Genomic DNA, 12,409 nt, shown 5'->3' on the forward strand with positions numbered 1-12,409 from the left:
TTATCTTGGCAGCTTAAAGCCTTCAGTTATGTTTGAAATCTACTTCTTGGATGGTGAAGAAAAACAAATGGAAATAGCTATCTAGGTCTGTAATTGTAAAAATGTGCCAGCTTGCAACTGCCCACGATATACAGCTATACTATGTGCAATCATACAACACACACCTCACTTGTACTTTTTTTCACCTAAAGAATGCCTGACATATTCACACCAGAAAAGTCAGCGTTCAGTTTGCCCTTGGTCCCAGCTTGGCTGTCTCCCCTCAGCACAGCCTCGTCTACAGCAGGCTTCTCTTCTCTTACCATCGGGTCACACACGGAAGGCAGAAAGCCCAGCAAACAATCACAGTCAGCACAGACAGCCAGATCCTCTGAGAGAGATTTTTTTCTCTCTCTCTCTCTGCTCTACCCTTTTTGCAGACTCTCTCCTTCAAATGCCCTTATTATAAATTCCCCTATGGAACGTGTGAGAATTGCCTGCCCCTGACTCTGATGTCAAATGTCAATCAGTCACCACCTCATCTAACCAAACCTCTAAGAATCTTCCACAGAACACGTATCTAGCCTGTCACCTTGGGACAGAGATTGAAAGCAGCAAATGGATGCCAATAAGTTACAGTGGCTCCCTGTAGTGGACGTTTTGAACAATAAGTTTGCTTTGAGCAACATGAACTCACACATTCCACGCCCTTCAACTTGTCATTTCTTTACCTCAAAAAAGCGTTAATTCTGCAAATGTATTTCTTGCATTTTCCAAGCGACATTGCACAGCCTATGCTTGCCATCTCATAAGATGAGCCCACGTCCACCAATGATCTGCACCAATATTTTGCACCAAAGTCCTATGGACTGAGCTGTCATTATTAGCAATGGATGAGAGATTAGTAGGTGAGGGGTTAGGAGTTAGGGGTCATTCATTGTTCGTCTTATGCTTCATTGCAGTTTAGTCCATGTAATACCATAGTGTGTTGCACTATACTATCATGCAAAGCTAGGTTTACATTTTTCTTTTTGCTCTTTTGCATTCGCAGCACTGACTCACACCAGATTGACATCAGAGTCTCACACCAGAGTCTCACACCTCTTGCTCTCAGAGTGTGAGTCTTTGATGAAATTCTGTCCTGGCTGAAATTCAGAGCCCCATTTTCTCTAGATACTCCCTCCTTTTTGTTTCTGTCGTTACCTACCTAAGAGTCTCTGCAGAAACAAAAAATAATCTCAGTTACTCTTTCATCCAAATATCTGATCCTGTGCATATTCTAAGAAAATAAGCAATTCTTATATTTTGACATCAGAAAATGTGCATGCAAATTCATTAATAAACTTTCATGTTATCAAAAAAACATTCAATTTGTATCCAAAATCTTAAAATAGATTTGTATTTTTTTTTGTTATTCTTTTACTTTTGTGGGGGTCTTTTAGGGTTTTTTTCAGAGATTTTTTAATGCTTTCTCTTCTGGTTTTCTCTTTTCTTGTATACATATTCTTTTCTTTTGATCACTTTTCTCTTGTTTCCTTATAGTTTTTTAGTGATCTTGTGGGTTTTTTTCTTGGTTTCTTTAAACTCTTTTTTACCAATATATTATCAGCACGCTATAAATACCAAGTCCTTTTTTCTACAAAGAAAATGAGAAATATTCCAAAAAATGATGATGCTGCTCATATTGTCCATAGTGCCTAGTCCATGCCTGCATAGCTGCATCAGTTCAAACCTGGAAATGAATTCATTGAAATCAATGTTTCTGTTGAAAAAACGTACTCCCAAAAATGAGTGTTCCACCTTCAATTGTTCGTGACATGCAGGTCGATCAAAACAAAGAAGATCAAGTGCAAGGTAAAAGTTCTCTTAAGTTGATGGTGGCTATCACAAAGCCTAATGCTGAATTTTCAAGCAGGCCTGTATCTGTGCCACAGCTTCCCTTAATTCCCTTAATATGAAGCAAATTTCCATCCTCTGCAAGCAGGGCTTCCTTCAGGTCTGCTAGTCATACATCTTTTCCATTCACCCAGCAGACTCCAAGATCCTAGGGCCTGACTGTCAGCTTCAGAAGCGCTGGAGGGGCAATAAGTTAGTCTCTAAATCAAAAGAGAAAAAGACAGATTAAGAACTGTGTACACCAAACTCATTCATTTTCCCTTTCCTTTGAGATTTACCTGAAATAAAACTGTGGATTAAGCAACATAACATATACAATATATACAATGATGATTCAATGATACTTCTCCATGACTGCCTGTAAATCACACATGAATTAAGCCAAAAATACAATATGGCACCTCTTTTCATCGCTCCCTGTAAATAAGCATGTAGGTTAAACATAACAAAATTCAACACAGCATTCTTAATCAAGAAACAATACAAACAAATTAATAATTGCTACAAAGATTCAGCATCCATTCAAACACCAGCTATTCTAATCATACATCAACCTGCGACACTTACCAAACTAAACCAACGCCAATCTGGAACTCTTTACTCATTTCTACCCTTTTTTAAAATATATTTTTTACACACCTTGTGCTGACCTTTTCACTTACATACTCACCTATTTCACCCTCCTTTTACATAAATCTTAAACATTTGCTTACTGTTACTTACCTGATGTACCCTTCTTTTACCCCCCTTTTCCACTTAAATCAATATTTACATTCATAAATACTACTTACCTGCTTTGGTGAATTTCTTCGAGGTGACAGTGCTTCATTTCTTGAATACAACTACACTTTTACCTCCCTACTAGTTTCTCCAACCTGTTCGAGCCTTCTCACCTCATGCTTCAGGTGAAATGGCTTGATTTGTTTAACATGAATAAATTGTTCCACAGTCAACAATTTTAAATGGCCCGTGCCAGGATGCGAGGAATTTGCATTTTTATGTTTATCTTTCCCAAAGTCAAACTTATAGACTTGGTCACCTACTTCATATTCTCTCAATGATGTCTTCTTGGCATAGTATGACTTTGCACTGTCAGCAGCTCTTTCCAGACTCTGCTGTGCAAAGGCAAATGCATGTTGTAAATGCTTTCTCAGCTCTTCCATATATTCCTGAATTGTAGCTACATTTACAAGAACCTGTTCATTGGGACGATACAGTAAGTGCTGTGGCAAAACCATCTTCGTACCTGTTAGAATCTTGAGTGGACTGAGGTTTGCGGATCTGGGTGGGGTTGACCTAATAGTCATTAGCACCAGAGGGAGTCACAAATCCCAACTGGACCCTGCCTCAGCCACACATTTCTTTAAAATATCAACACTTGACCTGTTGAAATGTTCCACACCCCCAGAAGAAGAGGGCTGGTATGAAATGTGCAGTTTTCTTTTTACAACTAAGATTTGCCACATCTTTTTCATCACTGCACTGGGGAAACGACTCCCATGGTCTGATTTTAACCTTTGAGGTAAACCAACCCTGGAGAAAATACGGTTGACTAGAAAAGTTGCTGCCATTTGCGCACTGCAATCCGGTGCCAGAATGCATTCGAGCCACTTGGAAATTAGACAAGTGACCGTCAACAAATACCTGTTTCCCTGTGCTGACCTTTGCACAGGACCTACAAAATCAATTTGCAAATCAGACCATGGAAGTGTCCGACCCCTTTTCATTAATGATTAATGGCACCTTTGTGTTGGGGAAGTAGGTTGAAACAGTGCACACACCAAGCATACAAGCACCAAGCTTGTATATAGCTCAACATCTTGGGACATTTGTGGCCAATAGGTATGTTCTTTTAGGATTTCCAATGTTTTCTGGGAACCTCTGGGACCTGCAATTATGGCATCATGGGCATGATGTAGCATCAGTCCCCGAAATGACGATGGTACTACCCATTGAATTTGGTCTGACACAGATTCCCTAATCATCAGTACATCCTGCAACAGAATTCTCTTTTTGTTCTTTAGCAACACCCTCAGTTCTTCATTCCCTTTACAGTCCTCCTCAGAGGATTTTGCTGTGCATCAAGCAAATTATTATATAAAAGGTCTAAAATAGGGTCTTCTTTTTGTGCCTTGACCACGTCCTGATAAGGTGTATCAAAACTCCACTGTGCCACAGGCTTATTAACTATTCCCTGAGCTTTGGTGTGTGTTATTGCATCCACCTGGATTTCACCAAATGGGTGTTCAATAGGAAACAACTCCCCCATCAGAGCCCCAATCTTGGCTCTGATCTGACTTGTCATTCCTTTCCTTGTCTATCCCTGATGTTCTCAGATGGCCTTGTATCTTCCTCCAATGAATGATCATGTCATTTTCTAAAACAAGTTTATCTATGGCTTGGATCATTTTGCCATGTGGGAGAGGTTTTTTGTTATATGTGACCATTCCTCTCAATTTCCACCCGGGTAAATATTCCACACACTATTTCAGGCATAATCAGAATCAGTGACTAAAACTATTTCTTTAAGTTTATTTCCCACTGCTGTGGATACTGCCTTATAGATAGCGGCCAATTCTACAACTTGACTGCTTTTGGGGCCCAATCTCATGCTTACCCTTGAAATGTCAGTGCACTTGACCCACACATCTCCTATTCCTGCCACTAATTACTTTTCGGAATCATCTCGCATGTGTGGTATACACATCCATCTACATACACATTTGGGAGATTCTTGCATGTTTCTGTCATTCGCCGTCCTGTTTGGCGTTTATATCCGCGTTGGCGGTTACGCGCTGGAAGGGCGAGCGGAGGTTCCGCTACGTGATTCCTCCTTTACGCACCCTACGGTCTAGTGGTTTTCCAACATGGCGCCGCTGCAAAGTATTTCTTTCCTCCTCTCCCAGCGATCGCTGCGTTGCAACCCCCTTCACTGCGCTAGCTCGCTTCTTTGGGTTTACACGCTAGTTTTTCCAGCCTCGACCGCCACGGTCACTTCTCTGTACCTTCGGTCCGCCTCCCTCGGACTGCCTTTCCTTCTCTCTCCCTTTCCCTGCCTTGCCTCTTCTTCCCGCTTTCTCCTTACCTTCCGGCTTGTTTCCTCTTACGGTGCGCGGTCCTCCGCGCCCGCCTTCTCTGCCTTACCTTCGGCTGTGCTGTCATTCAGCTTCCTTGGTTTCTGTTGCTCCGGAGTAGTTTTCTCCGCTGGTACTCTTTCCGGTGGCTCTCTTTCTCTCCGGTTCCTTCTCTACTTTGGATGTTCGGCTTCGCCTGCTCCCATCAGCTACCTGCCTCAAGAACACCACTACAACTGCTTGCTCCGGATCCTCTCAAGCCGCTTCACTCCTCAGAGGGTTTTTTCTGCCTGAACAGGCTTTTTCCCTTCGCACTGTCTGGTCTCGGGAAGGGGGCCCCAGGTTTGCTATACTTTAGCGTTCACTGTGGCTTCCTCTCGAAACAGATACGTTCTACACAAAAAGGAGAAGGACTACCTCTCTCACAGGCAACTGCAACCAGAGGATTTTGAATCAGGTGAGGAGAGTGGGGAGGAACGGGAGTTAGCGGAATCTTCCAGCCAGGACAGATTGCAACGCCAATCAGAAGAAATGTCGGCAGAAGAGCAGATACAAGAACTATGGAAGGCCATTCAGGGAATGTCCCAAGAGTTACAAACTGTTAAGGCAGAGAATGTGGTCTTGAAACAGATGACTACTGCCCGTGAACCACAATCCCCAGAACTTCCTGTCATGGCTCTTTCGGCAGGGAAGTTCGATGGAACTCCTAAAAAAGTAAAAGAGTTTTTGGAGGCCTGCTTAGTATATTTTACTTTCAGGCCCGGCTGTTTGCCACCGACCAGACTAAGATCGGGTTCATGATATCAAACATGACCGGCAATGCCCTGGCATGGGTTACTCCGCTGGTTACCGGGGCTAATCCCATTTTACACGATTTTGCTGGTTTTCAGACCCTGTTGAAGCAAACCTTTGAGAGGCCCGAACTGACTTACACCGCCTGCGAGGACCTGTTGGATATCCGTCAAGAGTCATCGGATGTTCTATCGTACATTTCAGAGTTCAAGAGATTGGCTTCGGGTGCTGGGTGGTCTGAACAGGCACAATTTGCCATATTCCGGCGAGGCCTCAAGGAGGAAATTAAGGACGAACTCGCCAGAGCATCCAGGCCGCCTTCTTTTCCGGATTTGCTTTCCGCAGCCTTACAAATTGAATATAGACTGCAGGAGCGACGGTCAGAACGCCGAAAACAACGAACTACTGTTCATTTTTCCGATTCCGCCTCATCCTCCACCGTCTCCTCCTCTCCTTCCCATACTTCAGACGAACCCATGCAGATTGGATCTACTAGAGGACCTCTTTCCGCGGCTGAAAGAAGAAGAAGGAAGGAGAAAGGTCTATGTGCCTATTGTGGGTCGGATCAACATCTCCTCAAGGAATGTACTGAACTTCCTCAGAAACGTCAGGGAAACGGTTTCCCTCGGCGCCAGTAGGGACCTGGTTCTGAGGGACTTCCGATTCATCCACCAGTCCCTATGTTTCTCTCTCAATTTCGGCTCCTTACATCCCCGAGGATTCCAGGCTTATGGTTCTACCTGTTATTATAAAGGTCAACGGCAGAGCAGTTGAGTGCCTTGCACTTCTGGATTGCGGGGCCGCCGGAAACTTTGTCGACATCATCTGGACCAAAAGAATGGGTCTCCGCACCCTGCCTCGCAAAGAAGATCAAAAGGTAGAAGGGGTTGACGGTTCTCCTCTCTGTTCAGGACCCATTACTCACACCACCGAGGATCTATCGGTTACCATATTTCAACATTCCAAAACAATCCGGTTCGACATTATTCGAGCTGCCCATTTTCCGGTTATTCTTGGCATCACATGGCTCAGAAAGCATAACCCTCATGTTAATTGGGCGGACAATCAACTACAATTTTGTTCCCCCTACTGAAAGCTCAACTGTTTTTCTGACGACGGTCTTCCTCAGATTGTTACAGGGTCTACCAAACAGCTGGCTGGGGTTCATGCTCTACCTCTGTACTGTTCCCCTTACTTGGAGGTGTTTGTCGAAAGAAAGCCAGCGACCTTACCTCCCCATAGGCCAGAAGATTGTACCATAGACTTAGAACCAAATGCTTTGGTTCCCTTCTGTACGATGTTCTCTTTAACTCAAGCAGAAAGAAAGGTTCTAAGCGATTTATCTTGATGCCAATGTTCAGAATGGGCTCATTCAACCTTCCAAGTCTCCTGCCAGAGCTTCTTTGTTCTTTGTCAAGAAGAGGGACTCTACTGACTTGTGCCCTTGTATCGATTACCGGGGCCTCAACAAGGTTACCATCCGGGATCGGTATCCCATGCCATTAATACATGAGATCATTGAAGCTGTGCAAGGTGCACGTCAGTTCACCAAATTAGACCTCAGAAATGCATATCATTTGTTACGCATCGCCAAAGGAGATGAATGGAAGACCGCTTTTCGCACTCCTTTCGGCTTATTTGAGTACCGAGTCATGCCCTTTGGTTTGGTTAATGCTCCTGCTGTTTTTCAACGGTTTATGGATCGGATGTTTTCAGACTTATTGTCTGTCTCCATGATCATATACCTGGACGACATCCTGATATATTCCGGCAATCTAGAGGATCACAAAACCCATGTCCAACAAGTTCTGGAAAGGCTTAAAGACAACCAACTTCTTGTCAAACCTGAGAAGTGTGTTTTTGCTGCTATTTCAGTGCCCTATCTAGGGTATCACCTTTCTGAAAGAGGTATCTCCATGGATCCCAGCAAGGTAGCAGCTATTCTGGACTGGCCTTCCCCAACATCGATCAAAGAGGTCCAAAGGTTTCTCAGGCTCTCTAATTTCTACCGCTCATTCATCCCAAACTTCTCTGAAGCAGTCCTCCCTATTACTTCTTTACTCAAGAAGGTCAACAATCCCTTCCGCTGGACTTCCGAAGCAGAACAGAGTTTTCACGATCTCAAGAACCTCTTTTGTACTGCTCCCATTTTGCGCCATCCTGACCAGAGCAGACAGTTCATCGTCGAGACTGACGCCTCGGCCATGGCCATTGGAGCTGTTCTGCTACAAGTGTTCGAGGAACGGGAGCACCCCACTTGCTACCTCTTTAAGACGTTGACTCCCAGCCAACTCAACTACTCCGTACTGGAAAAAGAATTGCTGGCCATTAAACAAGCATGTGAGACTTGGCGACATCTACTGATGGGAGCAAGGCAGACCGTTATCATCAGAACGGACCATAAGAATCTCAAGGTTCTGCAGAATATGGAGTGTGTCAACTCCAGGCAGGCCCTTGGGCATATTTCTTTGCCCAATATGATCTGCAAATTACTTACTTGCCTGGTACCAACAATACGCTTGCGGATGCGCTCTCTCGGAAGGGTCCCAAATGTGAGGAGAAAAGACATACCCCAGAGCCGATGTTCCACAGGAATAGGATCCTGATGGTTGCCAAAACCTTTTTGGAAGAGGTTCGAGCTGGTGTTGCTTCGGAAGGTACTGTTCCGCTACCCAGAGGAGAGACATCCTACACCAAAAAGGAGGGTTTGCTATACCTCAACCATCGGTTATACATACCTTCCGGTCCACTACGTGTCAAGATCATAAATTGGTGTCATGATTCACTCACTGCAGGTCATCGTGGAAAGGTTAATACCACAGAATCTATCACTCGTTCTTTTTTTTGGCCGGAACTCAAGAAGGATGTAGAGGAATACATACTCAGTTGCCCGGTTTGTGCCATGACTAAGTCCATAACTGGCAAACCCTTGGGTCTTCTCACCCAACCTGAGGTACCCTCTCGCCCTTGGGGATTGATTTCTACTGATTTCATCGTAGAACTTCCTGTTTCCAACTCCTGCACATGTATTATGGTTACAGTTGACACCATGACCAAACTGGCTCACTTTTCCCCATTGCCTGGTCTGCCTACCGCAACTGAGATGGCTGAGGTTTTCGCCCAGGATATTTTTCATCTTCATGGTCTCCCTGACAAGATCCTCTCTGATCGTGGCAGCCAATTCGTTCCGAAGTTTTGGAAGGCTCTTTGTTCTCGCCTTGGTATGGAACGTGCCCTGTCTTCTGGTTTCCACCCACAGACTAACGGTCAAACTGAGCGCCTTAACGCCACATTGGAACAGTACCTTAGATGCTACAGCAATCGTCTTCAGGATAATTGGGTTTCTTTGCTTCCTACGGCAGAGTTTACCTTTTATTAACTCATTTCATACAGCCATTGGACTCTCTCCTTTCTTTTGCACCTATGAGGTACACCCAAGATCTCTTCTTCCCTTCATTCCGTCGCCCACTAATTCCCCGACGGCTGAAGAGGTTCTGCAGTCTATTTCTGATGCACACGTCACTGCGAGAAGGAGCTTGGAGAAGAGTCGTCAATACAACAAAACCCAAGCGGACAAAAATCGTAGGCCGTGCCCTGAATGGAAGGAAGGGGACAAGGTCTGGCTGTCCACCAGATTCTTGCCGCTATGGGTTCACCCTTCTAAACTCTCTCCTCGCTTTTTGGGTCCTTTTCCCATTCTTTCAAAAATAAATCCTGTTACCTTTCGACTTAAACTACCTTCTTACCTCAGCCGCATTCATCCTGTCTTCCATGCCTCTCTTCTCAAACCTTTCATTCCGGACGTCCACCAGAGAGCTGTTCCCGACCAGCCTTTTCCTCAGGTGGATTCCTCTATGGTGTATGAAGTCTCCACTTTACGTGACTCCCACCACTACCGTGGTAGGATGGAGTATTTGGTGTCCTGGAAGGGTTACCCTAGGTCGGAGGACTCGTGGGAACCGGCTTCCAAAATTCATGCCCCTCGATTGTTGGCTCAGTTTCATGCCCGCTTCCCCTTTAAGCCGGGGGTCCTACGCTCTAGGAGGGGGCATACTGTCATTCGCCGTCCTGTTTGGCGTTTATATCCGCGTTGGCGGTTACGCGCTGGAAGGGCGAGCGGAGGTTCCGCTACGTGATTCCTCCTTTACGCACCCTACGGTCTAGTGGTTTTCCAACATGGCGCCGCTGGGAAGTATTTCTTTCCTCCTCTCCCAGCGATCGCCGCGTTGCAACCCCCTTCACAGCGCTAGCTCGCTTCTTTGGGTTTACACGCTAGTTTTTCCAGCCTCGACCGCCACGGTCACTTCTCTGTACCTTCGGTCCGCCTCCCTCGGACTGCCTTTCCTTCTCTCTCCCTTTCCCTGCCTTGCCTCTTCTTCCAGCTTTCTCCTTACCTTCCGGCTTGTTTCCTCTTACGGTGCGCGGTCCTCCGCGCCCGCCTTCTCTGCCTTACCTTCGGCTGCGCTGTCATTCAGCTGCCTTGGTTTCTGTTGCTCCGGAGTAGTTTTCTCCACTGGTACTCTTTCCGGTGGCTCTCTTTCTCTCCGGTTCCTTCTCTACTTTGGATGTCCGGCTTCGCCTGCTCCCATCAGCTACCTGCCTCAAAAACGCCAATACAACTGCTTGCTCCGGATCCTCTCAAGCCGCTTCACTCCTCGGAGGGTTTTTTCTTCCTGAACAGGCTTTTTCCCTTCGCACTGTCTGGTCTCGGGAAGGGAGCCCCAGGTTTGCTATACTTTAGTGCTCACTGTGGCTTCCTCTCGAGACAGATACGTTCTACACAAAAAGGAGAAGGACTACCTCTCTCACAGGCAACTGCAACCAGAGGATTTTGAATCAGGTGAGGAGAGTGGGGAGGAACGGGAGTAAGCGGAATCTTCCAGCCAGGACAGTTTCTTCATTGAATGCCTTATGTGGGGATTGTTCAAATTCAGTTAAATTTGTTTCTAGCTCTGTGTTTTCAGTTGCACAGATGTAAGTCTGCCAGTCCCTGGGCAACTGGACTCTTTTTGTACTATCCATATCTCACTTGCACTGGCAATCCTTGCAATGCCAATGTCCATGATGTGATTCTTGACTGGGCCAAATTCACTGATCTGATTCTTTTGCTCTGCAAAAATTGTAAAGGCTGATGACTTGTTTCAACAATAACCTGTTTGGCTTGAATAATGGGGTGGATATTTTCTAATGCCCAGACAGTGGTCAAAAGTGCTTTTTTACATTTGCGGAATCTAGTTTCTACCTGTGACAATGCCGTACTGGCATACGCAATGGATTTGTATTTACATCGTGGTTTTGGTACAGGACCGCGGACATACAATGATCTGTGAAACCCTTCACAATAAAGAAATCCTTGTTCTTTATTGGATAAACCAAACATGGGGTTTTCCTCAAGCAGTCCTTTAACGTGGGTACTGCCTAACATTGTTCCATTCCTCATATCTGGCTACCCCTTGCTTCAGTAATTTAGTCAAACGTTGTGTGATTTCTGCATAATCTTCAAAGTATTTCCTGTTGTAACTTTCCATTCCTAACAAACTCTTTAGGCCTTTAAAATTGGTGGGACATTTTAGTTTCTGAAGAGATTACAACTTTTTCTTTTGTAGAGTTAGCCCATATGCTGTTACTTAATGCCCTAGAAAGTTCACCCACTTGCTAGACCACTGCGCTGTCTGTAAATATACTTTTCCCCCAGTCTTTTGCAACTAAACGAGCACATGCCTAATTTCATTCAAGTGACTTTCTAAGTCTTCATTTTTGATTAGCACATGGTCCACATAAATCACAGTTCCTCTCTCAGCTGCATCTGGAAATGCTTTACTTAGGAATATCCCAAACTTACTTCCACTATTGATATAGCCAAAGGGGGTTCAGGACCATGCACATTGCAATCGGTTAAAGGAGAAGGCGTATACACTTTGTATATATTTAGCTAATGGCACACCCCAGTACCCAGCTCTAAGATCCAGAGTGGTAAATATCTTTGACCCCTGAACTTGTGCAAGACCCTAATCAATACATGGGAGGGGCCACCTTGAAACAGGTACCCTCTTATGTAGTTCTCTCAAGTCTGCACACAAACGCCATTGGCCATTAGGCTTTAGCACGCCTTGGGACTAATGTAGTACTGTAAAATGGCCTACTGATGCCCCTGGATTTCAGATTTGTTATTATTTCTGCATGGGGCTCCAGGCAGGTTAATGGTAATCTATATTGCTGCGCACATTCTGGCTGCCTACCATACCCTTCAGTAAGTGTAGCAACATGTAAATTGGTCAGCCCAGCGTTATAGGCGTGTTTGTCAAAAACCTCTTTGATCTCCATAAATATCTCCCTCACCTGACCTCTCTCTTATTTGTGCTTGGATTTGTTCCTTTACCATTTTGAAAATTCTGGGAAATCCCCCAAAGGAGGAACCTCTGTGCTTTCCTCGAGTTGCAGCATTTCACCTTGATGTTTTTCATTTTCACATTCATCTATTTTGAATTGGATGTAGTCCTGATGACAGCATATTACATGTTTTGGTTCATATGGGTAAACAGACTGTATCCTGAAACTCCTCTTTGGTTTAGAATCCAATGACTCAGACAATTCACTCTGTAAAGTTACATAGCTTTTAGGGATATTCCCGATCACTGTGTTATTTAAATCAGCAGTGCATTCGGATT

Source organism: Ambystoma mexicanum, chromosome 2p (genome assembly GCF_040938575.1).
Source record: "Ambystoma mexicanum isolate Mex_15411 chromosome 2p, UKY_AmexF1_1, whole genome shotgun sequence".
Lineage (NCBI taxonomy): Eukaryota > Metazoa > Chordata > Amphibia > Caudata > Ambystomatidae > Ambystoma > Ambystoma mexicanum.